The sequence below is a fragment of the Onychomys torridus genome, chromosome 4 (assembly GCF_903995425.1).
Source record: "Onychomys torridus chromosome 4, mOncTor1.1, whole genome shotgun sequence".
NCBI classification, from domain to species: domain Eukaryota; kingdom Metazoa; phylum Chordata; class Mammalia; order Rodentia; family Cricetidae; genus Onychomys; species Onychomys torridus.
The window spans coordinates 115,463,900-115,478,864 of record NC_050446.1 but is presented as its reverse complement, the minus strand read 5'-3'; the positions used below and the strand labels follow the sequence as shown (position 1 = coordinate 115,478,864).

The 14,965-nt window shown below is 41.8% G+C and overlaps 1 protein-coding gene across 7 annotated transcripts in view; it reads left to right on the top strand.

Annotated features, from left to right (window-relative positions):
• The window catches only part of Ncoa3 (nuclear receptor coactivator 3), a 94,824-nt gene that overhangs the window by 47,629 nt on the left and 32,230 nt on the right, over window positions 1–14,965 (top strand). The window contains exon 3 of one of the 7 annotated variants that reach the window (XM_036185677.1): window positions 8,719–8,807. The exons of the other annotated variants lie outside the window; for them this stretch is intronic. The gene's annotated coding sequence lies outside the window, so the exon portion shown is untranslated. The remainder of the gene's footprint in view (window positions 1–8,718; window positions 8,808–14,965) is intronic. 7 annotated transcript variants of the gene reach the window in all.

Below are 14,965 nucleotides of genomic sequence, written 5' to 3'. Positions count from 1 at the left end.
AAAAGTCAAATTGCAATCAGCCCCAACCCATGTTTGCTGTTTTCCCCAGACTTTGTTCTTAACCTTTTTTATTACATCAAAACAGTGATGAAATAGAAAAGCCTGCTGGACCGCTCAGAAAGTACTGTGCTTTGCTCAGCTAAGTCAAGTTTGCATTACCCTGCCAGTTCTTGCTTAGTTAGTCCTGAAATCTGGGTCTTGGAATCCCACCTTCCTTGGATATACTTACCAACAGGCTTTATCTAGTTTGCTAGTTTTCTTTTGCTAGTTTTCTGTCTTTTACTTTTTTTTGCCCCCACTTTCTGTTTCTAATTTTAGCCTTCTCTAGGACAAGAGCCTAGTAACTTTGAGCAGCAATTTCACATTTGCCTTTACTCATGTCCCTTTGCTGCTTCCTCATCTGCTGTTTCTACCCATTTGCTGTTTTGCTACAAGATACTATGTTCATTTTCCTGTTTACAGAAAAAAAGGAACAGTGCCTGGGTACTGCTCAGCGTTACAGTCATCTGCCAAGAATGCTCAAGGCTTCCTGTGTTTGAGCCTTTACTCTAACCCCGTGCTTAGTTAGGGATCTATCCTGATTTCTTCCTTTTGTATTGTTTATACTGTGAGTTGATCCAGAGCTTGTCCCTGCTCGATTTCATTCTGTCAGGTCCTTTGGCCTATTGGATGGTGCTACCTACAGTCAGGACGGGCCTTTACCATGTCCTTTGCCACTCATGTGTCAGCTCTGGAATAGAGCTCACAGGCCCACCCAGAAGTGTACTGTGCCCATTAAAACTCTAGGCACCAGGGCTCAGGCCAGTCAAGCTTGCAGTCATGTCATAATGTAGTGAATACAGAGACACATTGTAGGGCTTGAGAGATAGGTGGTTAAGAGCACCGACTGCTCTTCCAGAGGACTTGGGTTCAAGTCCTAGCACCCACATGGCAGCTAACAACTGTCTCTAACATCCTCACACAGGCATACATGCAGGTGAAATACCAATGCAAATGAAATAAAAGTAAGTAAATTCAAACAAACAATAAAAAACCACATTGTAGACGGAATATTTTTTTTAGTTGTATTTTTAATATAAACTTAACTAAAATTCTCCTTCTAAAAGTTCTCCTGATGGGTTAGTGAGATGGCTCAGCTGGTAAAGGCACCTGCTGCCAAGCCTAACAACTTGAGTTTGATATGAAACCCATATGTTGGGAGGAGATGTCCCCAAGTTGTCCTTTACCTCACATACATTATGTTCCCTTTCTCCATGCAAAATATCATTAAGTTCTGGTTGTAGTGAATCAATGTGAACAAAATTATCACTGGCACAGGAATGACTACTAGATTGTAAGAGTTGTATTTATCCTTGCCCTTTATTTTAATTTGAAAAACATTGCTTTGATTATATGCTATCTTACTGTTTTTCAGCCTATTTTGTTTGTGGTGTATTTCATCTTGTCAGTTGCCTGCCTAGAGAGAGTAACTCAGCATAAAGCCAGGAAGCACAGATGGCCAGTTTTGTAGTAGAAAAGCTAGTGGACAGGGCTGTGGTCTTTCTGTAAGTTTTATAATGATCAATTTGTACACTTTACAGATCTCAGGTTCTTTCCAACCATAAGTTTTTGTGGTCGACAGATCTGGTTCTTCATGTAGAGACTCTTACCTGCTAAATGTTTCTCCCCACTCACTAAAGTACAAGTTTGCTAGTGAGATTAACAGTTAAGAGTCTCACTATGTAGCCCAGGCTGCAGAAGATATCAGGGCTCATTTTGTAGCCCAGGTTGACTTTGAATTCAATGATGCTCTTCCTACAGCCCTTCAAGCACTGAGATTGTGCATTCCCTTTTATAGGAGGTGTTTGTGGGGATAAGTCAAGTATACTGAATGGTTCATTTGTGATTTAGTACATGCCTGTAACCTCAGCATTGGGAGACTGAGCCCAGTCTCTATTGTGAGTTCCAGGGCAGTCAGGAACCACAGACCTTATGTGCAAAAGCCAAACCTAAACACCTCCTTCCCTAAACCTAAACGAATAAAGAAAGAGTCTTCTGTTTGTTATTGATGACCTGCTAAAGTCTATCCTTTACCCCACTGATGGTAGGATGAAGTTTTAGTAGGTGTGGTTAGGGTTATTCCTGGGGCTCTCGGGCCTCTCCAAGTTAACAAAAAAAGAAAAAAAAGTTTATTTTTTTAGAGACAGGGTTTCTCTATGAAAAAAGAAAACCAGAACAAAGACAATTCATCTGGTTCTAATGGTAGTTCTTGCATTAAGTGGCTTGCTTATCAGTAGGGAGAGTCTGTGAAGAATGAAATTTCTGTTATTGTGGCTCAGGTGTCCAGTTCTTGTTTTCCTGTGTTGTACTGATGAGGTACTGAGCACCAGTGGGAGTGAGTGAGTTTGTTTTTTCTCTGTTACAGTTCTTCCTTCTAGCTCACTGTTCTGTAAGATTAAATGGGAGTAACGAATATGTATTTATTACATGTATTGGTACCATGTCAGATGAACAATCTGTGTTCACAATCATGTGTTTTAAGTTTTTTTAAAAAAAGATTTATTTATTATGCATACACTGTTCTGCCTGCATGTATGCATGCAGACCAGAAGAGGGCCCCAGATCTCAATATAAATGGCTGTGAGCCACCAGGTGGTTACTGGGAATTGAACTCAGGACCTCTGGAAGAGCAGCCAGTGCTCTTAGCCTCTGAGCCATCTTCCCAGCCCACGTGCTTTAAAATTTAAGACACTAAATTGGGCGTTATTTTGTATGTTGTGTGCTTTGATTCATTTAATGTGTATTGGTATTTGCCTGCTTGCATGTGTTTACCATGTGCATGCAGTTCCTGCAGAGGCCAGAAGAGGGTGTCAGGAGTCCTGGAGTTACAGACAGTTGTAAACTGCCATGTGGGTGCTGGGAATTGAATCCTGCTTCTCTGCAAGAGCAGCCAGTGCTCTTAACTGCTAAGCCATTAACTCCTGCTCCTTGTTTAGCATAGTAACAACAACACTAACAGCAATAATAAAACAATGATTCTAATATACTTACCTTTTAGATTTATTGATGGTTTATAAGATTGAATTGTATTTTTGCATAATTAATTTTTCTTAATCTCTCTCTCTCTCTGGCTTCATAGGATTTATATTCAGATCTGAGATTGGTAAAGCTCTACCTGCTGCTGATATAGCAGCATATTTTGTGCTCGGCCCTCCAGTTCTGAGGATCAAACCTTTATTGGGCAAGAATCCTACTGCTGAGCTATACCTCCAGACTTTACCTCATTTTTTTTTTTCCTTTTGATATAAGGTCTTATAGTTTATATTGAAATTCAGTCTAGTTAGCTCGGGTGACCTTGAACTTTTGATCATCCTGCCTCTCAAGTGTTGGGATTTCAGGTGTGTGTCACCACACATAGCTCATTTCAGTTTTTCAAAACCTCTAAAACCAGTTTTTATACACAAGCTTATAACTACAATTTAAAACTTGCACTGTAATTTTTGGTGAATCTTCTATTTAAGGCCAGTCAAGTGGTTTTGTTATAAATGGAAAAGCCACAGCTATTTCACTCTGGAAATGATGTGACTTTTCTCTCTCTCTTTTAAGCCCCCCCCCCCCCCCCCCCTTTTTGGTTTTTTGAGACAGGGTTTCACTGTGTAGCTTTGCGCCTTTCCTGGATCTTGCTCTGTAGATCAGGCTGGCCTTGAACTCACAGAGAGCCACCTGCCTCTGCCTCCCGAGTTCTGGGATTAAAGGTGCATGCCACCAACGCCCGGCCTAAAAATCTTTTTAAAAAATATTTTAAATTTACTTTTTTGAGAATATCATACGTGCATGCAATATTTTGATCATATATCTCAACAACTCTAACTTCCCCTTAGAGCCCCCAACATGCCCCCTTCCAACTCCCCTGTCTTTTTAATTTATTTCACTATTATTATTATTATTATTATTTTGAGACAGGGTCTGCCCCACATTTTAGTATAGGATGGCCTGTAACTCATTGTATAGCCCGGCTCGCATGAAATTTTTGGCTTTTCAAGACAGGGTTTCTCTGAGCAGCTCCTGGCTGTGCTGGAAATAGCCCTTAGACAGACTGGCCTTGAACTCACAGATATCTGCCTGCCTCTAGATTAAAGGTGTGTATCAAGCTTGACAGGAATTCATGAATATCCTGCCTGAGTTTGTGTGCTGGGATTGCTTGCATGAGCCACCATATTCAGCAGCTCTAAAAGATAGTCTTTCATGTGAAGTGGACTACTGATATTGATGTATATATTTGGAATGTAGTGTGAAATTGTTAAAAGCAAGAGTATTGATACATTTATTATTTTAAGTTTCTGTATTTGAATATAATGTTGACAGTATAATAAGTAACTCTTGGGCCCAGACGTTGGCTCAGTGGGGGAAGACCCTAGCTCCGTGAGCCTGACAACTTGAGTGTCATTTCATAACCCCCAGGGGAAAGCCTGGTGCAGTGGCCTACATCTGTAATTCAGCACTCCTGAGGTGAGGTGGGAAGTGGAGACCAGGAGAAGCCCTCTGAGGCTTCATGTCCAGCTAGATGCAGAAGCGGAGACACTCACTGCCTTAACAAAGTGGTGCTGTGTAGTGCTAGGGCACCTAATATGGCACATGCACCAAGCCCTTAGCCACAAAATAAATTTAATAATTGCATCTTTATTAACATCTATCTTTAAGCTTTTTGAGGTGCAGTTTTGGTTATGATGCCCTGGCTAGTCTGGTTGCTCTGTAGTTGAGACTGGCCTCTTGAACTTGGGCCAGTCCTTCTGCCTGAGTCTCCCAAGTGCTGGGAGTACAAGTTACACTGCCATGGCTGACTGAGCCTGGATCACACACTCACTGTATAAGATGCTTTAAAAGAAGATTCCTGTCAAGAGTTGTTTGATTATTGAAGTCAGATCAGTGGCTTCCTTTAAGTATGACACGCTTGGAATGTGTAATGAATACTTTAGAATTCATGTGTGCGCGCGCACACACACAGACACACACACACACACACACACACATACACACACACACATTTTTGATACAAGGTCTTTCTATAATAGCCCATATTATCCTCAAACTCAGTGTTTTTATCTCTGTATTCAAGTGTGGCACCACTCTTGGCATGCACAATAAAAGACTTACTTATTTTATGATTATGAAAGTTTTGCCCACATGTGTATATGTGCATCACATGTGTATCTGTTGGATCCTCTAGAACTGGGCTTACAGATGCTGGGAAATGAACTCAGGTCCTTTCAACCACTGAGCATCTCTTTAGCCCCGAATTCATCTTTGGTTAATATGGTCACCATTTCTTTTTGTAGAACTGGATCAAATTTTTGTTTTTATTCATGAAAGAGTTTCATTCAACATGGACAAATACACAAAAAAAAAAATTGGATCAAGGACAGGGTTGTAGCTCAGATGGTAGAATGCTTGCCTTGCATGTATGCATGGGACTCTTAGGTACACACACACACACACACACACACACACACACACACACACACAAAGAAACAGACATACAAAACAAGCCCCTCCGGTCAGCCCTCTTATAGTAAGTACCTAATTTTGAAAAGTAGGAAATATAATTGGTCTAAATACCAGCCTAACAATTTGAAGAGTGAACTAATGCAAATAGTCTACTTTATACCAGTGTTATAAGTAATTGTAGCTTGTATTTTCTTTGTTTCTAAGTCTATTTTCAAAAGAATGATAGTCTGGGTGTGGTCGAACACTCTGTTAATCCCACACTCGGATAGTGGGTAGTAAAGGCAAGTAGATCTCTGTGAGGCTAACCTGGTCTACATAGCAAGCTCCAGGACAGTCAGTAGTACACAAACCCTGTTTAAAAGAAAACACAAAGGTACAGTGCTATTTAGAAGTTGATATTGAAAACCTACACTTCTGACCTTGGGTGGAATTTGCTGGTGCATGCAGCCAGTGGATTCCACATTGCCTTTTCTAGGTCTTTGTGAAGTAGTATGAATCAGACATGGGTGCATGGCAGCTGACATTGATGGGGGAACAAGAGTCTTATTCGTGTGCACATTTTCAAACAACTTTTAAAGCTTTTCATGTGCACACATGCTTAACATATGTTTCTAAGCTTTAAATAATGTAGTTAGAGTTTTCCTGCCTGGCCCAGTCAGGACAAATCTCTCTTACCCGCCAGTCCCACAGTCGCTCAGACCCAACCAAGAAAGCACACAGAAACTTACATTGTTTAGAAACTGTATGGCTGTGGCAGGCTGCTTGTTATCTACTTCTTCTCTCTTAAATTAACCCATTTCTGTTAGTCTATACTTTGCCACATGGCTTGTGGCTTACCGGTGTCTTTACATGTTGCTTTTCATGGCGGCGGCTGGCGGTGTCTCTCCCCAGCCTCTACTTCCCAGAATCCTCTTCTCTCTTATCCCGCCTATACTTACTGCCTAGCCACTGGCCAATCAGCATTTTATTTGTACAGAGTGATATCCACAGCAAAATAAAGTGCATTACTTACCATTAATCTGAGAAGCTAAAAATTCTTGGTGGGTTATAGCAGGAATCTTAACAGGTCTTATTAATAAGAACAAACCTGAGGCCAGTTATTGGGGGTGAATGCTGGAAGATCAGAGAAGCAGAACAAGCCACAGTTTCCTCACCTTGCCAGTTCCTCAGCTGGTCTTGTTTCCTCAGACTGCAAGCTTCTGTGTCCTCATTCCAATGGCTCTCAGCTGAACTGCTGCTTGAAAGCCTGAATGCTTAACCAGCCAAATGCTTAACTAGCCAAATGTCTCTAGTTTCTGGTCTTTACGACTTATATATCTTTCCCTTTCTGCCATCATTCCCTGGGATTAAAGGCTGTGTCACCTTGCCTAGCTGTTTCTAAAGTGGCCTTGAACTCAGAGACCTGGGTAGCTCTGCCTCCCAAGTGCTGGGATTAAAGGCCTGCACCACCACTGCCCAACTTCTGCTATGGCTTGCTCTGAACCATTTTCTAGCCACCATTTTTGGCTTTGTTCTAGTGGCTGTCTGTTCTCGACCCCAGATAAATTTATTAGGGTGCACAATATTGTGGGGAACACAAAACCACATTTCCCCCTTTTTGTCTAAAATTAAAAGGTTATAACTAATACAAAAAAAATCATATCCAATAAGTATATACAATATACATAGTCAAGATTATATTAATGATGTCTAGTCCATTAGCATTTGACAGATTGAGGTGAAAAACTCCATCCATTATATATAACAATGTCCAGTCCAGTAACATTTGATAAACTCAGCCAAAAAATTTTCATTACTAATCCTATTTAAAACAAGTTCCTTTTTTAAAAGTAGATTCCATAATCTCCCTTTTGATCTCATCATATCCGTATTCTCTCTTTTCTTTTCATAATAGATTAAATCTACCTTTCATCATCTTCCTCTTTCTCTTTTTAGAGTAGATTCAATGATCTACCCATTTATCCTATTATTTCTTTATCTTTTTTTCTCAGAGTAGATTCAGTGACCTACCTCATCTATATTCTTCTTTTTCTTTTTTAAACAGAAACTCTAAACCTTACCCTTCACTGTTGCTCTGTCTTTCCTCTCCACAAGAGACCTACTTCTGTGTGTTTTTTCTTTTTTATAGACTTTCTGTTCTGCTTTCTCATTGGTTGTAAACCCAGCCACATGACATCCAGGTCTTCTATGGTTGATATTGAGATTAAAGGCATGTGTCGCCATGCTGGCTGTATCCTTGAACAGAGTTCTGTGTCTGATCTTCCAGCATTCACCCCAATAACTGGCCTCAGGTTTGTAATTATTAATAAGATCTATTAAGATTCCTGATACAGTGGGTTTTGTATAATAAACACATTGTGAGTACACAAGCATCTGAAGATGAATGGTGCAGGATGTTTGATCATTTCTGTGAAATTTTTGATGTGGTCCAGTTTTAAGACCACTAGAGTCAAAGTGCAGCATCCTCACCCAGTGGTCTTGCAGAGTGCCCTTTGCGCCAGCCCTTCTTCCCATACCCTGAAATGTGACCAGAATGTAGAAGAGGGAGTTAGAGGAATGAAGCCCTGCAGGTCAACTGTGAAAGGTGTTCTGACAGATGGCATGAGGAGAATTGAAATAATTTTTCATTTTGTTGCTTAGCTTTTTAAAATATGATTGTGATGATAGCTAAAAGGGGTTTTAGAATAAAGCACAGAGTCCATAGTGTATTGGCAGGCTTGTTAATGAAAGGAGTGCTCTCTGTGGTTGGCACAGGCCTGAAGTACCAGGACCCATCAGATTCTAGTCCCATTGGCTTGCTCTGACTCAGAAGATACAGTGGCCCCACACAGATGTAAATCTACTGTCTGCATTTGTTTTGGTGCCTGTCTTGGATCTCACTCTGTAGCCCAGGCTGTCCTCAAACTCACTGAAATCCTCCTGGCTCTGCCTCCCAAGTGCTGGGATTAAAGGCGTGTGCCACCACCGCCCAGCTTTACTCAGATTTATAACGTGGCTGTCCTGGACTCACTGTGTAGACCAGGCTGGCTTTGAACTCAGAGTTCCACCTGCCTATACATATACATAAATGGTGACTCACAAGCCATTTGTAACTACAGTCCCTCCTTGGGCCCTGCATGCATATAGTGCACAGACATACATGCAGACCAAACACCCATACACATTTAAAAAAAGAAAAGGAATCAACTATGAACATTAACATGATTGTTTTTGTCTTGTTCTGTTTTGAGACAGGATCTTACTTGGTGGCACTTGCTGGACTCTAGCTGTGTAGGCCACGCTGGCCTAGAACTTGCAAAGATCTGCTTGCCTCTACTTGCCAGGTACTAGGATTAAAATCATGTGCCAGTATTCTGGCTTCAAAGGTCTGGTTTTTTTTGTTTTTTGTTTTGTTTTGTTTTTTTGTTTGTTTGTTTTTTTGAGATAGGGTTCTTTTATTATTTAAAGATTTATTTATTATGTACACAATGTTCTGCCTGTCTGTATGCCTGCAGGCCAAAGAGACAGTTTTTTTTTTTTTTTTCCTTTTCTTTCTGAAGCTGAGGACTGAACCCAGGCAAGTGCTCTACCACATCCCCAACCCGAGACAGGGTTTCTTTAACAGTCGGCTGTTCTGGAACTCACAGAGATCCACCTGCCTCTGCCTCTTGAGTGCTGGGATTGAAGGCATGGGCCACCATCACCCTGCATGGTTCTTAAAACAACACTAATAGGTGACGGTGTTGTTGTTCAGCTAATTTGCAAGAGCCTGCATCTGCTAAACAAATTAAAGTGAGTTAATTTTTGCTTTTGGAAATAGGATTTTTAATCACTTTATCCTTGTGAAAATGGTGGGTTTCTATATTTAGAAAATGCAGTTGAGCCTCTGGTGGCAGTGCATGCCTTTAATCCCAGCACTCAGGGACTAGCCTAGATGATAGAGATTGAGTTCCAGGACAGCCAGGGCTACACAGAGAAACCTTGTCTGAAGAAGAAAAAAGAAAGGCAGCTGAAACTCAGATATGTAATTTTGGTATAATCCTGTTGGTGTTGGAGTCAACCCTGAGATGGATTTGAAGTTCTTTGCTTTGCTTTAGTTTTCCTGATTCAGTGTGTGCTCTGCTCAGTGTGGGAATCAGCCTTGTCTGTTAGACTTTGGCTTCAGACAGTACTCCATGCTAACCAGATTCATTTTGAGTTTGACTCTGGAACTCAGACAATGGGTAATGTGATTGTCTTTTCTTACTCTATGTTATTTATGAAGATTTATAATTATTTTCACATACTCTTTCTGTGTATGTGCGCATGTGTGGGTTTGGTCTTCCCTGATATCAATTCTTCTCATTAATTCAGAGTATTTATTTCTAACTTGATTAGAAGATTTTATTATATGGGTATTGAATGTTTTATATTCTTGAATTTCTTGGCTATCTTAATTCAGTTTTAAAATACTATTTGAAATTGTCACCTACACTCTTCATATTGGTGGGGAACAACAGACCTTAGTTCTGGAGGTGGAGCTCAAGTAAACAGGCTTGGTAGCAGGTGCTCTGACTCATTTCTGCCATCTCACTGCCACGGCCCCCCCCTCCACTTTGATTTTTGAGGCTGAGTCTTACATAGGCCCGAGGCTAGCAAATCAGACTAGGCTGTCTGGCCAGTGACCCCCAGGTGTCTTTTTGTCTATCTGATCTCCACTTTGTGTGTGTGTGTGTGTGTGTGTGTGTGTGTGTGTGTGTCTGCCTGTCTGTCTGTCCATCCCATTTCTTCCCTCTCTCCACATGGGGGAATTACAAATGTGCATTACTGCCTCTGGCTTTTATGTAGATTGGGTATTGAATTCAGGCAAGCATTTTACTGGCTGAGCCATCTATCTGCTCAGCACTGATAAACTTTAAAAAAATTTATTAATTTTTACTTTATGGGTGTTTTGCTTGCACAAGATGTCTGTACATCATGTGCATGTGGAGGTCAGAAGAGGGTGTCAGATCCCTGGAACTGGAGTTGTGAGCTGCCATGTGGATTTTAGGAATTAAACCCAGGTCCTCTGGCAGAGCAGCCAGTGCTCTTAACAACTAAGCCATCTCTCCAGGCCCTGAAATACTATTTTTTTAAATTGAAATGACTTACACGACAATCTCTGGGTTTTCAGAAAGTGAGTTAGTTAAGCATAGCACTTTAGGGACAAAATCTGGTGGTATTAATTGTCAATGATAAAATTTGAGCTTTCACCTGAAACCACAATGTTGATGAACTTGACCATGAGTACCTTTCATTACTGAATGACTTTTCTGATGAATGATTTGAGATATAAATTTAGATTTTAAAAGACTGTATAATGAAATTATATATTTACTTTCAAATAGAATGTCAGCTTCATCCAGTGCTTGGCACTGCAAAATCCTACATGAAAAACATGCATTTCACCGAAGTATGGAAGGTTCTTGATGGAATTCAGGTCTGATTGTCAACTGCAGGAAAACAGAACATGCCATCTGGAAATGTGCCTCTTGGAGACAAAAGTTGTTCTGAGAAACAAACATAGCAGAAGCTCTGAAAACAGGTATTCCCTTTTTATAAGGGAATACACACATGGGATGTGCAAGTGAGCTGTGGGTGTGTGCACAGTACTCAGCTCCTTCTGCCTTTGAATCACACTAGTGATTCTTTCCAGCAAGACATACTATAGCACCTAATATAATTTATGATTCTATACTTGGCTTTTTGTTGGTCTCTGACAATAGAATTAGCATTCGATTTCATACTTTTGTTCAGACAAGGTTTGCTGTGTTGCCTACCTAGGCTGTACTCAAACGCCCTTGGTAGGCAAGATCACCTTCCAGATTCTCTTTGGTTTTCAAGTACTAGAGTTACAGTGCATACCTGGAAAGGTGTTTCATTTAAAAAATTTTATTAGCCGGGTGGTGGTGGTGCATGCCTTTAATCCCAGCATTTGGGAGACAGAGCCAGCCTGGTCTACAGAGCAAGATCCAGGACAGGCACTAAAAATACAGAGAAATCCTGTCTCAAAATTATTAAAGTTTAGTGTGCATGTGTGGACCATGGGGAGTTGGTTCTCTCTTCCCCTGCTCCCTCCCCCCCCCCCCCCCCTCTTTCCCTTTCTCAGTCTGGGTTTCTCTGTGCTGCCCTAGCTGTCCTGGATCTCACTCTGTAGACCAGACTGCCCTGCAACTCACAGAGATCCACCTGCCTCTGCCTCCTGAGAGCTGGTATCAGAGGCGTGCGCCCCCCACTACCTAGTTGATTATCTCTTCTTTTGTGCATGAAATGTAGGTAGTGAGGCACACTGCCAGTGATTTCCCTGCATAGCTGTCTCACCACCCTGTGTGTTTTAATAAACACGATTGTGGAAGTGGTCACTTTCCTGGTGTTCACTTGTTACAGAAGACCACAGCAGACCTTTTAGTGAAGTGATGAACACTGTACTAGAAGCATAGCTGGGAGGGAGGTAGAGGACTGGAGTTGCAGAAGGACTAGCGTGGTGGTGACAGTACGGAAAATAGAGTCTACCTCTGGCCTGGAGCACATTCTGCTGCCACCTCCCAAGGTGCTGCGTGTCCGGAGTTGGAGACCAGAGGAATAACCAGCAACAGAGGGCATTATATAATGTTGCAAGGAAGTATGAAAACAAGCTGGCAAGTTCTTAATTGTAGCACTTGTGGAACTGAGGCAGGAGGATGATGACTTTGAGGCCAGCCTGGGATGTATATAGGGAAATTTTTGTCTCTGAAAGCCAAAGGTATGTAAAGTACACCCAGGTAAAGGTCTCTCCGACTGTGGGTTGAGAGTAGCTCCAGTAGAGAGGCATTGGGGCTTTGGTCGGAAGAGTAGACGTGCTGTAGAGACAGAAGGAATGATAGGACATGCACCAGTGACCACCTTGCTGACCCCCATGGCAGTGCTGAGGAGGAAGAAATACTGCCCCCCCCCCCCCTTTGAGAGTAAGAGGTTGAAACGGAGCTGAAGTCAATTATAAAGGCCAGATTTTGATCTGTAGGCTGGTAGGTTCTGATAATTAAGTTGGAGGAGTTAAGGTAATTTTTTTTTTCCTTTTGAGATGTGCTGGGTTAAATGCCAGGTGTGATGGCATACACCTTTAATCCCAGCACTAGGGAGGCAGAGAGGCAGGAGGATCTCCAAGTTCGAGGCCAGCAGTCTGGTCTATGTAGTGAGTTCTATGACAGTCAGAGCTACATAGTGAGACCCTGGCTCAAAACAAACAAGCCAACAACAACAACGGCAGACCAGGTGGATCAAAACAAAAGGCAAACAAGAGTTTAGGTGGGTAGGTTTATTATGGGCTGGTTAACTTAGGTTATGATGGTCATCTGGTTTCCTCTTCTGCTGGGCTGAGCAGTCTAGTCTAGTTGGGTGGTATGTATTTTGTCCCCCTAAACAAAAGGTTATCAGTAACAAAGATAGAATTTTTTAAATTTTTTTTTATTTTTTATTTTTGGTTTTTCGAGACAGGGTTTCTCTGTAGCTTTGGAGCCTGTCCTGGGCTAGCTCTGTAGACCAGGCTGGCCTGGAACTCACAGAGATCTACCTGCTTCTGCCTCCCGAGTGCTGGGATTACAGGCATGTGCCACTACTGCCTGCCTTTGTTTTTGTTTTTTGAGACAGGGTTTCTCTGTGTAGTTCAGGCTCTCTTGGAACTTGTTCTGTAGACCAGGCTGGCCTCTAAATCACACATACACGTCTGCCTCTACCTCTGAGAGTGCTGGGCTTAAAGGCGTGTGTGGCCTGAAAAAAACTTTTAATTATATATTGTAGGATTAAGTATTTAGATTAGTTGGTGGTGTCCAGCCATTAAATTGAGTAGGTGTATCAATTTGGGACTTGTGTTTCTGTAGCAGGAATCTTTTTTTTAAAAGATGAATTAATTATTAATTAATTAATTAAACTGTTCTGCCTGCACACCAGAAGAGGGCACCAGATCTCATTACAGATGGTTGTGAGCCACCATGTTGGTGCTGGGAATTGAACTCAGGACCTCTGGAAGAGCAGTCAGTGCTCTTAACCACTGAGCCATCTCAGGATAGCAGGAATCTTAAAATGTCTTATTAATAAAATCAAACCTATGGCCAGTTATTGGGGTGAACGCTGGAAGATCACAGAGACAGAACAAGCCACAGCTACCTCACCTTGCCAGTTCTTCAGCTGATCCTGTTTCCTCAGACTGGAAGCTTCTGAGACCTCATACAGAATTGATCTCAGCTGAACTGACGGCCTAAATGCTTAACCAGTCAAATGCTTCTAGTTTCTGGTCTGCACGCCTTACATATCTTTCTGCTTTCTGCCATCATTCCCTGGGATTAAAGGCATGCGTCACCAAACCTGGCTGTTTCCAGTGTGGCCTTGAACTCAGAGATCCAGAGGGATTTCTGCCTCTGGAATGCTAGGATTAAAGGCACGAGTGCCACTATTTTCTAGCCTCTGTATCTAGTGTCTTGTCTGTTCTCTGACCCCAGATAAATTTATTAGGGTGCACAATATTTTTGGGAACACAATACTACCACATGTTTTAGGCAAAACCTTTATGTATGAATGTCTCTTGATGTCTTGTAAATTCTTCTGAAGTGCTCCTCCCCATTAGAATGAGCAGTCCCAGCTTTTGCCTAGTGCTTTAAGCGGTTCTCAGTAATCAATTAAAACCCACAGCTGTTGTTTGAACAGTTTCTGTGGTTCTCAAGAGACACTGCAAAGACTCTTATAATTAGTGTACTTAATCATACCTTGTATAGCCTTGGCACACAAACCTGATGGAGAAGTTGAGTCACAGTTGAGATAGCCAGGTCTTGGCCCCAGTGTTTAATCTAGCACACCCAAGAATAGACCCTTGAGGCTGTTTTAGAGAGCTTTTGCTTTTCTCACCTCAGATTTCCTTACTGTGTTAGCCACTCTACACATCTCATGGCCGGAGTGTGGTTTGTCTGTTGTCTTGGGGAGTAGTGGGTAGGGCGAGGCATAATAGCTGTGGAGGTAACTCCTTACTCCCAGGCACTTACCTAATGCCCCTAAACTGAAGTGTTGAAAATGGTGGCGATGAGCTGAGCAACTCTGTTGACTGGTTGGAGGTGGTGTGATTTATGCATACATGGTTTCTTTTGTGATAGTGGGGAATAAGATGGGGTAAAGGGGATAAGAAACATTTGATGCCTTTTGTTGGGTATAGGTCTTCCCTTCAGGATCTAGTGGTGATCTAGTGGCAAACTAGCCACTTCCTCTCTGTAAAACAATTAATTGTATGCATGGGGGGCTGTCATGAATATATGTGCAAAGTTCAATGCCATCCTGCTCTATCATCCCTCCCTCCCTCCCCCAACACAGGAAAACACTAGCTTAGCTTAGCATTGGGTAACCCACTCCCTCTCATTTTGGCATAAGGTTTTTCTTAGGCCCCAAAATAACTTTATATTTTATTAACAATCGTGTGCCTGTACGTGCACACATGCCTCAGTGCACGAATAAAGTGCAGAAG